Consider the following 13,629-nt stretch of genomic DNA (forward strand, 5'->3'; position numbering starts at 1 on the left):
CTTTTAACCATCTCTTTATCCATCTTCTTAATCTTTCCATGTGATTGGTTGACTCCGGTTATGATGTACAGAAACTATCTGAGTAGAGCTCTGTCACTTATATACGAATTTTAGTTGCTGAGTGCAAACTCGTGTACAACAATTGGAATTTCGCATCAGGGTACTTCCTCCTGTAGTCAATGAGAGTATGCCAACCAAGGAGATTCTTTAGTGCTTTCCAAGGTTCTGCGTAGATAGATAGGGTATGGAGTAAAGGTTTTGTGGGTACACCTCTGGTAAACCCTCCGGAGACAACACTCCTCCACTAGGGCCACCTAGTAGCTTAACGGCTTGCTGCACGTGCTAAGTCTAGTCATTTTTATTTTCTAGATTAGATTTTCTCGAGGACTAGCAAATAATAAGTTTGGGGGTATTTGATAGACACATTTTTGTGTCTGAATTGTCCTCAGTGTCTCTATTGCTAGTGCTTGATTTTGTACTTATTATGGTGTTTTTATGTTTGTGTAGGTGTTTTTGGAGAAATACACTTGTGTGGAAAAGTTGCTCAAAAAGTGCTATTTGGACCCCTGGAGGACATTTGCTATACGGACCCCAGATTTGGCTAAGGGACACCCAAGGTTATGCGTAGCCCAAATTCATCCTCAGCACCCAAATTTGTCTATAACACCCATTTGCTGAAGGCACCCCAAGACCGGATAGGGGTCAACCCTTCTTCTTCATTTCAAATTTCATTTTTGGCGGGAAGAAGAGGTTCACCCCTGGCAGATTTTTTCGATCAGATTTTTTCGATGGGTTAAAGGTAGACTGAATCGCTGAAACTTCATGGGTGGACGCGATATGACTATATAACGTTGGTATGGTTTTATTTTGGACAAAATTTGGCAAAATCGTCACGTGGAGAAAAACAGAGATTCATGAAGTTTTCACGGGTTTAGTTAAATTGCAGAGAGTTTCTCACGTGTTGGAGAGAGTCTATCCTGTTATGGAACATGATATGAATGAGATAGAGTGTGTAATACATCTCTAGGCGCGTGGAAACAACAAAATAGGAAAGAAAATCTCCCCGAAAATAATTTGTATCACCCGAGTAATGAGAGAATATTTGAGAGTTTAATGCGATATTTGGAGGTTTTATTGGGTATATATAGGGTGTTGGGGACTCATAGAGGGGCTCTGGAGAGTTTGGGAGAGTTTAGAACAACAATAGAGGAGATTAATCGTGTTGCAGAGAAAACTTTTCTGTTGCTGCTAGGAAGAACACGAAGAACAAAAGACCACCAGAGGCAGTCGTTTATTAACAGTGACAACGACAGACACACGAGGGTTGCAGAGATACAACAACAACAGTTATTTTCTATCGTTCTTTGTAACAGTATTTTGCAACAATTATAAACGTTGCGAACACTCGACTTTTCATTATTTTCTCTCCATTTCATCTTTGTAAAAATAATTTGAGCAGGAATCAATACTTTGAGCAAGTTTATACAATGATGAGCTAAACCCATCCTCTGGGGCGACGAAGGAAGCTATTTCGCCAATAAAATGTGGTAATCTCTATTTTATTTAATTTATGCACTTATTATATGATTATTTGCCTTGATAAATAAATAGAAAAAAATGGTTTTTGTTAAACAATTGTTATTTCAATTGATGGAGCATGCTAGCCTAGGGTTTTGATGTCCCATACTTTCGATTTACAATTGTTATTTCTAAAAAAAAATCAACTTTTGCAATATTTAGAATCAATTTGAATGAAGGATTTGCATAATTATAATTAGAGAATATAAAATCACTTTGATATTGGTAATTAGTGGAATCCATAGCCCCAGTCTTCTCCATATTTTTCATATTACTTTTATTAAAGTTTCCTATATTTTTATAAAAAATTAAGTCTAAAATCTGCTTTCACAAGTCTTGAACGAATCTTATTACTACAACAACTTTGAAAACACATCAGTCGGTGCTCCACTTAGCTTGAATACTTCCCGTGGGTTTTTAGATTTCTTATGTTTCGAGCTAACTCGAGGATATCTTCGAGGTCTCCAAGAATACCATAGCAAATTTCTCATAAGAGTCAATTGAGTTTGCTGGTAAGTTATCATACCACGCCAATGTTGATCTCGTCAAGCTTGCAGGGAAGTACCTACAAAGTACTACCTCATCTCTTTCCCAATGGGAAATGACACAAGTATAGTACCGTATGTGGGTTGTGGGATCTGAGGTACCATTGTACGCCTGAAACGTAGGTACAGGGCATTTCGCAGGGATGGGCTCCCTCAAAATGCGAAATGACAACAGAGATGTTGTCACTTCCTGGAGTACTTCTTCTATCCTTGCTCCTGCTCGACCATTTTTCAATCCTTATATTTCTTTCTGCATTTTCTCCATTTTCTCCATGACCATGTTCACATTGTGAGCATCTTTAGAAAATATCTCATCATAATAAGACTGAGAGGTGTTGTAAGTTGGATCCACCTCGTTTGGATCGTGTTTTGTTCTCCTGGCTCCTCCTGGTGGGTTAGCCTTTGGTGGGTTAAGACCCCCCCTTTCGTATTTCTGAGATAGCTCTGTGCTCACCCTTCTTTAAAGGAGGGTGAGTTTGGGAACCCTCAATCTGCACTTCCAGCATATCCTTTAGGTTATGGTTCTCATGAGCCATTGCGTGCATTGTATCCCCGTGCTCTTTGTTACGTAGTAGCAAAGCTGATACCTGCGCTGCTATTTATTCTTCATTGTGGATTCCACCACCCTGAGGAGTGCTATCAATTGGATCTTCCGAGTCATCCACGCCTTCTTCTATTGTCGGAGCATCGGGATCTAGCTGGATTGGAGTTAGGTTTCCCAACCCTCGTCCCGTGGGAGCTAAGGTTCTGGGTAGCCCTTCGTTAGCCGCGGGTAGCTTTGTAACGGTTGGGTGTTCCGGTAACGGCATGCCGTAGAGTGGTTGTGCTCCCAATGTTTGCCCCATCCCCTCAGTAAGAGTAGGTGGTTTGTTAGCAGCCATTATTCTTGCTATCTCGCTTTTTCCATCCTTTGATTTGTTCGAGATGGATTTTGAGATCTTCCCCTTGTAACAACAGGTCGTGAACTTGTTGGTATATCACTTGGTTTCTGGATGCCTTCGGTTTTTTGTTATCCTGCGGTCACAGAAAAAACGACAAAATTCGCTGCTAGGGTGCCTTCGTTAAAAGTAGCAATTAATGCTCTGACACAGAAGACGGCTAAACAGCTTTTTCTAAAAAGTACTAGAATGACGTCTGAAAAGATGGTATTTAATTTCTTATGACACCCTTGGAAGAAAACAACCTCAAATGTTGAAAACAATTTAAAAAAGGTGTCAGATCTCCCAAGAAAAAAGGGGTTATTAAATGTTTTGTAACATCTTTTCTCCTTAAATTCTCACCGAGATTCCCTAGTGCTCAGGGGTACTCAGATCCAAAGGATACTCTGTCAAAAAAAGTTGTTTTAGTATAAAAAAAAAAGTTTTGACGTTTTGTGAATACGTTTTTGCTGAAAAATTTGTAGATCTGTAAGGTTGCAAGTCTTTAGAGGCTATGAACTCAAAGAACTTACGTAGATAACGGATGAATGGATCACTAGAAAGTGGGATCCATCGCGGTTACTCTCATATCTCTTCGTCAATGAATATGTGTAAATTTAAAAAATAAAGGAACGTAAAACTCAAGCTGTTGAACAAAACCTTCTAGCGCCAAACTATGACTACTAATTTTCCCATAGTCTACGTAATGTATACAGCTCAGAGAATCGGATACTAAGTAGTATTGATACCTCTGTTGAACTGATAATGCTAAGTGATAAAAGATACTCAAGATCACGATAATAACAAAGAACAACAATATGAAGTAAATGCTACTAAGTTATCATCAGACGCAAGAGATTACGTGGTTCGACTTTTGTCTACGTCCACGGGGTAATGAGTGATTTGTTTATATTAAGTTGTGGTGGTTACAAAGATCTTAAATGCTTTCCAAAATAATAGAGATAACTCAAGTTGAAGTAAATACTTAAGTTCTAAACATTAAAGAGGTATAAGCTTAAGACTAGATCTTATTCTCCTAGATATTGAATGCCCTTATTTTGTTGGTGAAGCTTCATATTTATAGTCCCCTCGGCTCCAGATATATCTTTGCTGTCTTTGGGTCCATCGTCCCCTGATGTACCTTCCGTACAAATGGTACCTTCGTGCACCGCTTTCTCTCTCCATCCGAACTCTGCCACCTCAGCTAACCCAAGTTCCTTCGGGAAATACCCAGCCTCAGTCCAGATTGTACCTTCGTTCACCGCTAGTCTCCGCCATTCGGACTCTGCACCTCATTTCTCTCCACGTGCTTTAGTTTGACGTGTAGATAAGAGATATATTCATTAAATGCTGATTGGATATGTCATCTAATTATGTCCCTTCGCCAGTTGCCGCTCTCTAGACTAGGTTCTACTTTTTCATCTTAGATGTCGAGGTATCCCTCCTTGGGATGGGATAAAGTAGATCTGCGAAGGTGTCTTTTGTTTCTCAGGTTCCTCTGTGTAGCGAGGGATACACAGCTATTCTGCATGCGACCACTGAAACCGTGACATGTGCTCCACATAATATTGGTATTTACAATACTGGTCATCCAAAGATTTGCAATGTATAACCGGACCAATAAGACTAATGATTTCCCTTTTAATTCACGAAACAAGTTCATGAATGTACTTCCTTTAAACTAATGTAAAACATTGTTTCCTAGGATGAAATCTTCACCATAACCCATTCACATAATCATAACGGTATATACAAGATTATGTCAATGTCATATCTACGAAGTTCAAAAGATAAGCGTTATACTTCGTAGTATAATTCCCTAATACTATGATCATACAATTATGACCATGTCACATCACTAGAGTATTATACAATATGTACAATATATACAGCTTCGAAGTTATGTTTTCAATATAGCACAACTTGAAAGATACGTTAGGAATGAAACAGTTCAAGTCAATATTACTAACCTCAAGTGGAAGGATGATGTCGTCGTTGTAGTTCGCTACTTCTTCACATTCTTCGGGTCTTCAGAGTAATACTTGTATGTCTCAACATTCCTATACTTTATAGTCTAACCTAAACGAAGTTGACTCTAGTATATAATCAAGCGACTTTAGATGAGTTTTGACACACCAAAATATGACATCCAAACTTGACATACCAATGCTTGGTGAGTTCAACCGAGCTATGCTCTAACAGATCTTCAAATCGTATGTTGAGTAGACTAAAATTTTAAGACATTTTTTTATGGATATTGAAGTCAGAATCTACTGTTCAACCTGGTGTTTTTAAAATCCAGAATTATTATATGTATATGTACTCGAATCAATTGGATAATACTTTACGAAACTTAATTAGGTGTATGAGATGAAAATATTTCCGCCATATTTAGGGGAGACTACATGCGAATAAGTTAGTGCTAATTAACTTTATAAATTCATATAAATTACTCTCCCATTATGAGTAAATTGAAAGAATCTGCCATCAAATAGGCGTGAAAATATCTCATTTAGCTTCCCCATAAGCTTATGCCTTTGAAAAGGCAAATACGATCACACTTCAAAATCATGTAATATTTTAGTACATGATAGAGATAGTGCTCTTATAGAGTCTATCATATTAATTCACATTCTCAAAATTAATATCTCCTCGTTTGAAGATGAGGAGATTATAACGCCCGTGGGCGCCACTGGTACCAGTAAATTTTGAATTTTTCATAATATGTATGCACTGGAGAATTTTGTGGGATCATTGCAAATTAATGATTGCTGAATATTCCTTTATAGTAGCTACTGAATAACAAATGATGGTGGTTGTGAACCCCTTTACAGAGAAGTATCGTCAAATGTGATTGGTAGGCTCAAAATACAAATTATTTTGGATTAAAATCTCTTGAATAACACAATATTTGGATTAATCGTGCAAGCCTGAATTCTAAAAATTACAGGTTGGTGTAGTCTTCATGCGTTATATGAGAAATATGATCGTTGTAAAAACGATTTGAGAGTTTCATTTTTTCCTTCAAACCCTAGGATTGGCTCAATAATACTTTGTTCAACCTATATGATGCATTTGACGTGGTAGTCCTTAAGGACTCATATTGCATTCGCACAAGAGAAGTGGGGGAACATATTTGAATTCAGGTAGCCAACTGACTTGATTATGTCAGATTTAAGAATCTGTTATGTGTTTTTATAAATTTGGTAATCCAGATTAATTAGTTGATGATATCAACTTTCTAGGTCTCTTAAGGAGTCCTTAAAAACACAAAAATCCACGTTTTGGAAACATAGATATATTTTTTTTTTAAATATGCAGTTTAATATTATGCTTGCATAAAACTTGTCTACGATAGAGATTAGAGTTATGATTTTGATGTTTTTTTTCTATAATTCTCATACAGTTGAGTTAGCATCCATAAATCGTCAAAAGTTGCACTCTTTTTCCTTCGTTTCAGGTTTTGTCCCATGTGGTTTTCCCTGACAAGGTTTTAACGAGGCAACATCTTGTGGACGTTATTTATTAAAAATGTTGATATTGTGCTCTTTTTTCTTTGTCCATATATTTTTTCTCACCGGGTTTTTAATGACAAGGTTTTTAGTAGGGAAATTTAATTTAACACAGTGGTCATCCAAGGGGGGTTGTATCAATTTTGGTTATTTGGTGTATTTCCATCATTAACGAGGTCAATCTCTTAGAACAAATCAACATAACCATCTCCTGCAATTTTGGATGTCCTTCTGACCCACGTTAGGTTCAATCACAAAATACGGGTTTTGTTTACATATTATAATGTATACATATCTCGGCACTTCGTTAAAGAAACTACATCAACTACTTATGCAAATCATTTACGAGAAGTTAACAATTCAAGACACGAGTCCTCAATGCATTTAAAGAAGCATGAAATCTGGAGACACTACTATTGACTAGCACAAAAGAAAACTTCATCAACTAGCAATTTCTTCATAAAGGAACAAACAATCTTTTACATTTCAAAAATTTGTTCATCGAAATTGAGAAATCTCGCCTCAAAGATTTGTAATCCAAGATTTAATTGAAATACTTATCAGGGGGAGCATCATCATCGAAGGCGCATTTATTAGACTTACCGGGTTGTACTCATGGCAGTATTCTCAATAGCCATTATATTCAAGCACATATATACAGGAAGTATTGGAAAGAGTGTCCTGCTGTAGCCTACAGAAATTTATGAAAGTTTGCATCTCTGCCTCCTTCAGTAAGGGCATGGGCAAGTCTTATGTTTTTATTCTTTTAGCACAGCCTTACGTATAAGTTATGTGTGTTCTGTTATCTGTGTTGGTAACTCTTTTTAATAGGATCTCCACTGCCCCATTTTCCCATGGCCTATGCATGATCTTCAGTTGAGCTTTGAAGAGTCATTTTCACTGACTGTCTTTTTCTTTCACTTTCTATGACGTTTTACAGATTTCTATCTTTCTTTCTTACATTAATTTTACCTCTTAACATTTTTTCTTAAACATTTTTTGTTTACATATATATAGAGTTGAGATATGTAGGTTAGAGTCCTCTCCTTTTCATATCTGTTGTGGTAATCATCATAGTATACATACTCTTCTTAAGGGTTCTTATTTGCTCAGTACGTTACGTACAATAGTTATTGATAGCCAGAGGCTCAGCATTGCTGGTTACACTGTCTTCTTTTTAGCACGTACCTAACAATAACAAGAATCATCCACCACGTCTTTTATTTACAACCCACTTGCAATACAGTCTACCGATATGGTTAGGGAATCAGGCAATCATGTGCGGGGAGCAGTTTTAACTAGATGTTTGCAATTCAGTTCCAGCATATATAACTTGGACAACCAGTTCCAACACAATGCCAAAGCTGTAAATCCATCATTCATATTTATAGTTTGTAGGAAGAATTTTCAATCTAGCTCAGCAAGAAGAGATTTGCTAGGTAAGAAGAGATTTTGTTAATAGTAATTAATTTTTGTAATGATTTCAGAAATTAAAACATAGGGTTTCATATAATTTTTGTAATGATTTCGGAAATTAAAGTATTTAATTTAAACAATTGGTAGTTTATCTTTTGAGTTTTTAAACGCCCATACTCATAACAACATGCCTTATACCAGTTCCAGATATTGACAATTTAATTTTAAATGGAGAATGAATAATCAGTAATGCTACACGTACCGCCTAAAAGATAAGGAAGAAACCGTCTGTCTCACATGAAATCGGGACCCATGCCCCAGGGATTTAGCAGGGGATCCCACCATGTCAAGTTTTGTGAGAAGCACGGTTTTTTCTTTGTTTTTCTCGCGTTGAGAATTTTTGATAATTTAGTCTAATATTATCGTATAGAATGGCTTGAGGATTGTAGTGTACCTACCGAGACATTAATAGAGTTGGTATAATTCGTGGTACAAAGAAAGGTGGATAAAGTGTACGTCTGTATGCAATATTTGTTAGGTGTTAAATGATCTTCAACCTATATAGATATAATTACTTATTTTAAAAGCAACTTAAATGAGCAGATGGATGTGCGGGTATATACCTGTCGTATATCTTCAAAAATTCTAAAGATTCAAAGCCATGAGTTTTTTAGTAATAAAAATAATATAACCTTACGACTCTGGTGCCTTCGGTGTACATTTTTTTTCTTCTTTTTATAGATATTAGTAGATACAGATTAGGTCTAAATAATACACTAAAAACTTGATATAATTGTTAAGAAATATTTATATCAACATGCAATTGCTTCAAGAATTGTAAGTTATCCATATTAGTTTCTTATAGTAAATTAAGTGATGCAAAGGCAATGAACAACATGTTACAATCTTCTCTGCTAAAGTAAATAGACTATGGTCTAAACTATTGTTGAAAATGTAAAAGTAGATGGCGTAAAACATAGAGATAAAAGAGGATCTCCATAACGGAAAGACATTTATACTCAATTGCCATAAATAAATGTCAATATGCATGAATTGATAGCAATGCTGGCGAGCTCAACGTGAATACAGGGTAATTGCAGTCTCCAATTGGTGTAGATGTTATATTGGACGTGTCAGGGACATAAAGCGAGTGTATGTGTTACATTGTATTTTGCTAGGCTATGTAAGTGTTAGGAATCATTGGATGTTTTGGTTTCATATGCGTTGGTAATTTTTTGCCATTATTTTTGTTGTGTATTTTGTTGCGGAATTGTGGTTTTCGCCGTCTAAGATAGTTTTTCGTGTTTTTGCATCTGTCAGAAATTCAACATTTTCGCATGCAGGGATGTTTAACTGCCGGTATATATTAGTTTCAGATAGCTATCAAGGTTCCGTATGAAACAAACTTATTCCAGCCCTGCTTTCTCAGGTAATTTTGGAAACTCAAGTGTAGTATGTGGTTAGCTGTATAAAAGTCTCCACCATTACAACAGGTATTTGAACTAGGTTTTCTCATCTTGGTCCATGTATAATACGTTCTCTCTGCAATGTGACTTTTGCGTTGTTGCATCATTTCAGATGTAAGTCGGATGTTAGTTGTTGAGTGTCTGATTAGTTCACCCACTTGGGTTCATTTGTTTGTGTGGCAGGGAAGACAAACTAGCTATCGGATGTTATATTTTCACAAAATATATGCATTGTTTGTTTAGATTTGCGTTTTTTGCTCGGTTCAGAAAGAAATTCCAGCGATGTTTTGATTTTCTTGGCTCGATCTTACATGCCCAGACTCCACATGACAATATTATAACTAGGTTTTGAGTTTTTAGCATTGCTAGCCAGTTTCCTTGGGTAAAAGGGTTTATGTTAAAAAGTTTTATGAAGAGAGCAAGAAAATGTGAGGTGCTAATTTCATAAGTGTCAGTTTTCTGTGTCAGGGTAAGGGGGTGTAGGCTCAGTAATATTTGCACCAGCTCGGTATTCAGGTGGATTTCAAATTTGGCGAGGTATTACTTCTATTCTCCGTCTCAGAGTTTTTCCTAAATGGTTTGTCAACCAGCAATTTTTTAATTCTAATAGGATTAAAGCGTAAGAATTGCCAACTACAATCTGTGAAACACGTAGGGATAGATTTGAGGAGCTTGGTTTTCATCCAAGCTTTATGTTGTGCTATGAAGATGCGCACCTTCTAGGAGAATCAGTTTATTACTCCCTGCAAATAACATCCAGGAAATGGCTAATGAGGTTGTTATAGGGTCAGTTGGCAATTGATTGTATTTGGTATACTCAAATGATGGTATTTATTAACATAACTTAGTGCTTTTCGTTATATGATGGATTCGATGTAACAATTAATAAAAAAAATTCAACTATGTAGAAAAGAAGGTTAATAATTTTTTTAAGTTGTTGGCTTTCATTTTCTAAATACTTGCAGTCCAATGCACGAAAACTCGGCGTTTCGTGGTGATCTTCTTGCAATTCAGCGAAAAATATTAATGAACTTGGTTATATGGACGACAATTTTGTGATTTCTCAACAAGGTCTGTATATGACCACTCTCATTTATCTCTATAACCCTTATCAGGCATGCCTTTTACTTATGGTAGTGTTTCTTATGTGATTTTAACAGATATACAAAGACTAAAATTTGTTTCAATGTATCTGTCAGTAACCTCTCAAAAATGTAGAGGGCAGTTGGATTCTGTCAAGATAGATAAGGCTACTCATTTAAGAATTTAAGCCAAATACAAAGTGTGCCTACCTTATTAACTTCTGATATCAAGTAAGTTCTTTTTTTTTTTTTTTTTTTGGTTGAACTAATGTTTTACACTATCTGTGTATTGGAATTGGAAAAGATAATACGATATTATATAACAGAATGCTAGACCTCGAGTATTCTCTATCATCTACTCGAGGATTCCCGGGCAAAGCTAGGCCTTCTATGCTGGCCTGAAAATCAAAGGAGTCAGAGTTACTATGATTATGATCCAGAAAATCATTGGAAATGTTATTGAAGCCACTGTCAAGTATAGATGCATGCACATTGTCGTCGCCATGGTAAACAAGAGGTTTGTTTTTCTATGAAAGTTCACTGTCTTCTGCTTAAAGTATGATCCCTGTATTTTCATTTTGGCCTCTTTCTGATGGGATTCTTCCATGAAGGTGGCCATGTTCACACAATTTTACTTTGGTTTTGGACCATTCATTAAATGTCATTCGATTTTGCTCCATTGCAGAATATAGTTTTTGCAATATTTTTTCGGTTACGTTGGAGGTCTTCCCCGAAAGATTAATCTTTATGCTGGAGAGTAGAATGACATTTTAGATTCTCACCATTTTTAGTATCTTTTTGATCCTAGAGAGATATTCTGGATGGCTTTACTATCATGGTTTCTAACTCCATGAAGACAAAATTGTACAGGTTTCTCCAACCTAATCAGTTTTGTCACTATTGTTTGCAGAGTGTGTACACATATATCTCACTATCAGACACGTGTATATAAAAAGATACGTGGAAAGCATGTAGGCCAAAACATCAAAACATGATGCGTCACGAAACACCAAATAAACCCCGAGGAGTTACTTTATCTCATCCCCAAAAGAGAAGCTAAGATCAACGGTGGGGAGAAAGTTAGCTGACACGAACTGACAGGGGCAGAAGACACTTGTCTGACACGAGCAGACCCCTCAACTACCCGCATTAAACACTCTGAGCAGTGTACGTGTCGACCAACCTGTGGAACGAGCGAGGATGCCTCTGCGGGATCAAGGGGCAAACGCAGACTTCCGCGTGATGGACGCAAGGACACAAGAAGATAAGGTTCCAACGGTCTTCAGAAATGGGTCCCACATTCTAACCTTATAAATACCCCATCTCCACCAAGAGGAAAAGGGATCGGAAAAATCAGGAAGAGAAGGAGAGAGAGAGAGAGAGAGAGAGATTGCAAGGGTAAGTCAATCACTTAGAAGAGAGAAACATGTAAACCCAAAAGTCATTCGACTATTCATGTAACCGTGAAGAACATAGTAAAACAACAAACCCCGTGGATGTAGGCCTTAGTGCTGAACCACGTAAACCTTGGTCTTATTTACATTTCAGCATTTTACATTTAGTTAGCTCCATGGATGTTTACTTATATGTTTTGTTTTCCTTAATACTTATATCCCATGCGCAAACGCCTCGCATGGAGTTGTTAGATGAGGCCATGATAAACCCGAAGTTTTTGAGCCAATGAATCAACACCAGGATATCATCATCACAATCTCTTTGGATGATAATGATTGATTGTGAGCGTTCGGACCCCCTCGCGGGTTTGTGTGCTCACAATTTGGCGCTAGAAACAGGGACTTCGTCCCGGTAAAAGATTTATCTTGTCCTGTGATTTCATTTTAAATTGGCATATGATTGTTCTGATTTATCAGCTCGGACCGTATAGATCATTCGTTAATTGTATTATGTTCAAAAACCCACCTTTTATCTTCGATAAGAGTTATTGTTCTAATCCGCGGATTTACAATTTTCGTAGTTTTTATACTAAGGATCTCCTTTAATAAAACTTTAACCCGTATGTTATAACTTGCGTGTATTAATTCTCCTGGAAGATTGTATTTCGCCAGCTAACCCGCTTCACGCGGATATTCCCGTTTTTGTTGTTTGAAATAACTTATGCAGAAAGAACGTATTGTGAGTAAAGAAGGCAAGTTTCGGCGAGATTTCATTATCAACAAAAGGGCACGTGATGGAAAATACGCAGGAAGCAGGAAAATCCAAAGCTTTGTCAAAAGAAACACCAAGGACAACCCCGGTCATCACCCGAAGCAAGCAGAAAGGAGATAAAGCTAAAATGACCAATCGAAGGCAAGATACTGCGGAAATCACTTCACCTATGAACGCTAATTCAGTTGCAGCGGCGGCTCTCAGAGCAGCAGCGACAAAGTACGGGGAGGCTGCGATAGTCCCGAAGGCTGCGGAGGCTAGCAATACCTTCGCCATGAATCAACTTAATCAACCAAGAGAAAGGGTGGATGAATCCAGAACATTCCAACCCGCGCACCTTCTAACTTTCGAAATGCCACTAACAAATGATCAAAATCAAACCATACCGGCGGCTCTAGCACCGCAGAGGGGCGCTCACCCCAATTTGGAAATACCAGCAACCGAAGCTGAACCCCTGCCACCTTTAGTACAGACCATGGAGGAGGGCGGCACCATGGCTGTGGTAGCACGCGCTGGGACTCCCAATCAGGGGTCCAACCAATCACACCAACTAATGGCTGAGCTTGAGGAACTGAGGAAGAGCCAGAAGGTTTACGCAGAAGCTGTAGCCCTGTTGGCCAGAGAAAATCAAGATTTAAAGGAGCGGATTGCTCTAAGCACGAAGACCAGCCAACAACTTGATGAAGCAAGCTCCAAAGCACCAGAGCCAAACCAAGATTGTAGAGTCGTCATAGCGGCTAATGAAGACGCGACAAGGGGACGTAGCGTATCCGACCCGGATTATGACGATGGAGAGTCAGACGGTAATGATCCGAAGAATTTAGAGCACCAACGCGCAATGGAGGAACTACGAGATGAGATGATGGCCGAGATGAGGCAATTAAAAAATAAACAAGGCGGGGGAGGTTAGAAGAGGTCATGAGAGAAGCTAACTCCACGCCCTTAAC

The sequence above is a fragment of the Papaver somniferum genome, chromosome 6 (assembly GCF_003573695.1).
Source record: "Papaver somniferum cultivar HN1 chromosome 6, ASM357369v1, whole genome shotgun sequence".
Taxonomy (NCBI): Eukaryota; Viridiplantae; Streptophyta; class Magnoliopsida; order Ranunculales; family Papaveraceae; genus Papaver; species Papaver somniferum.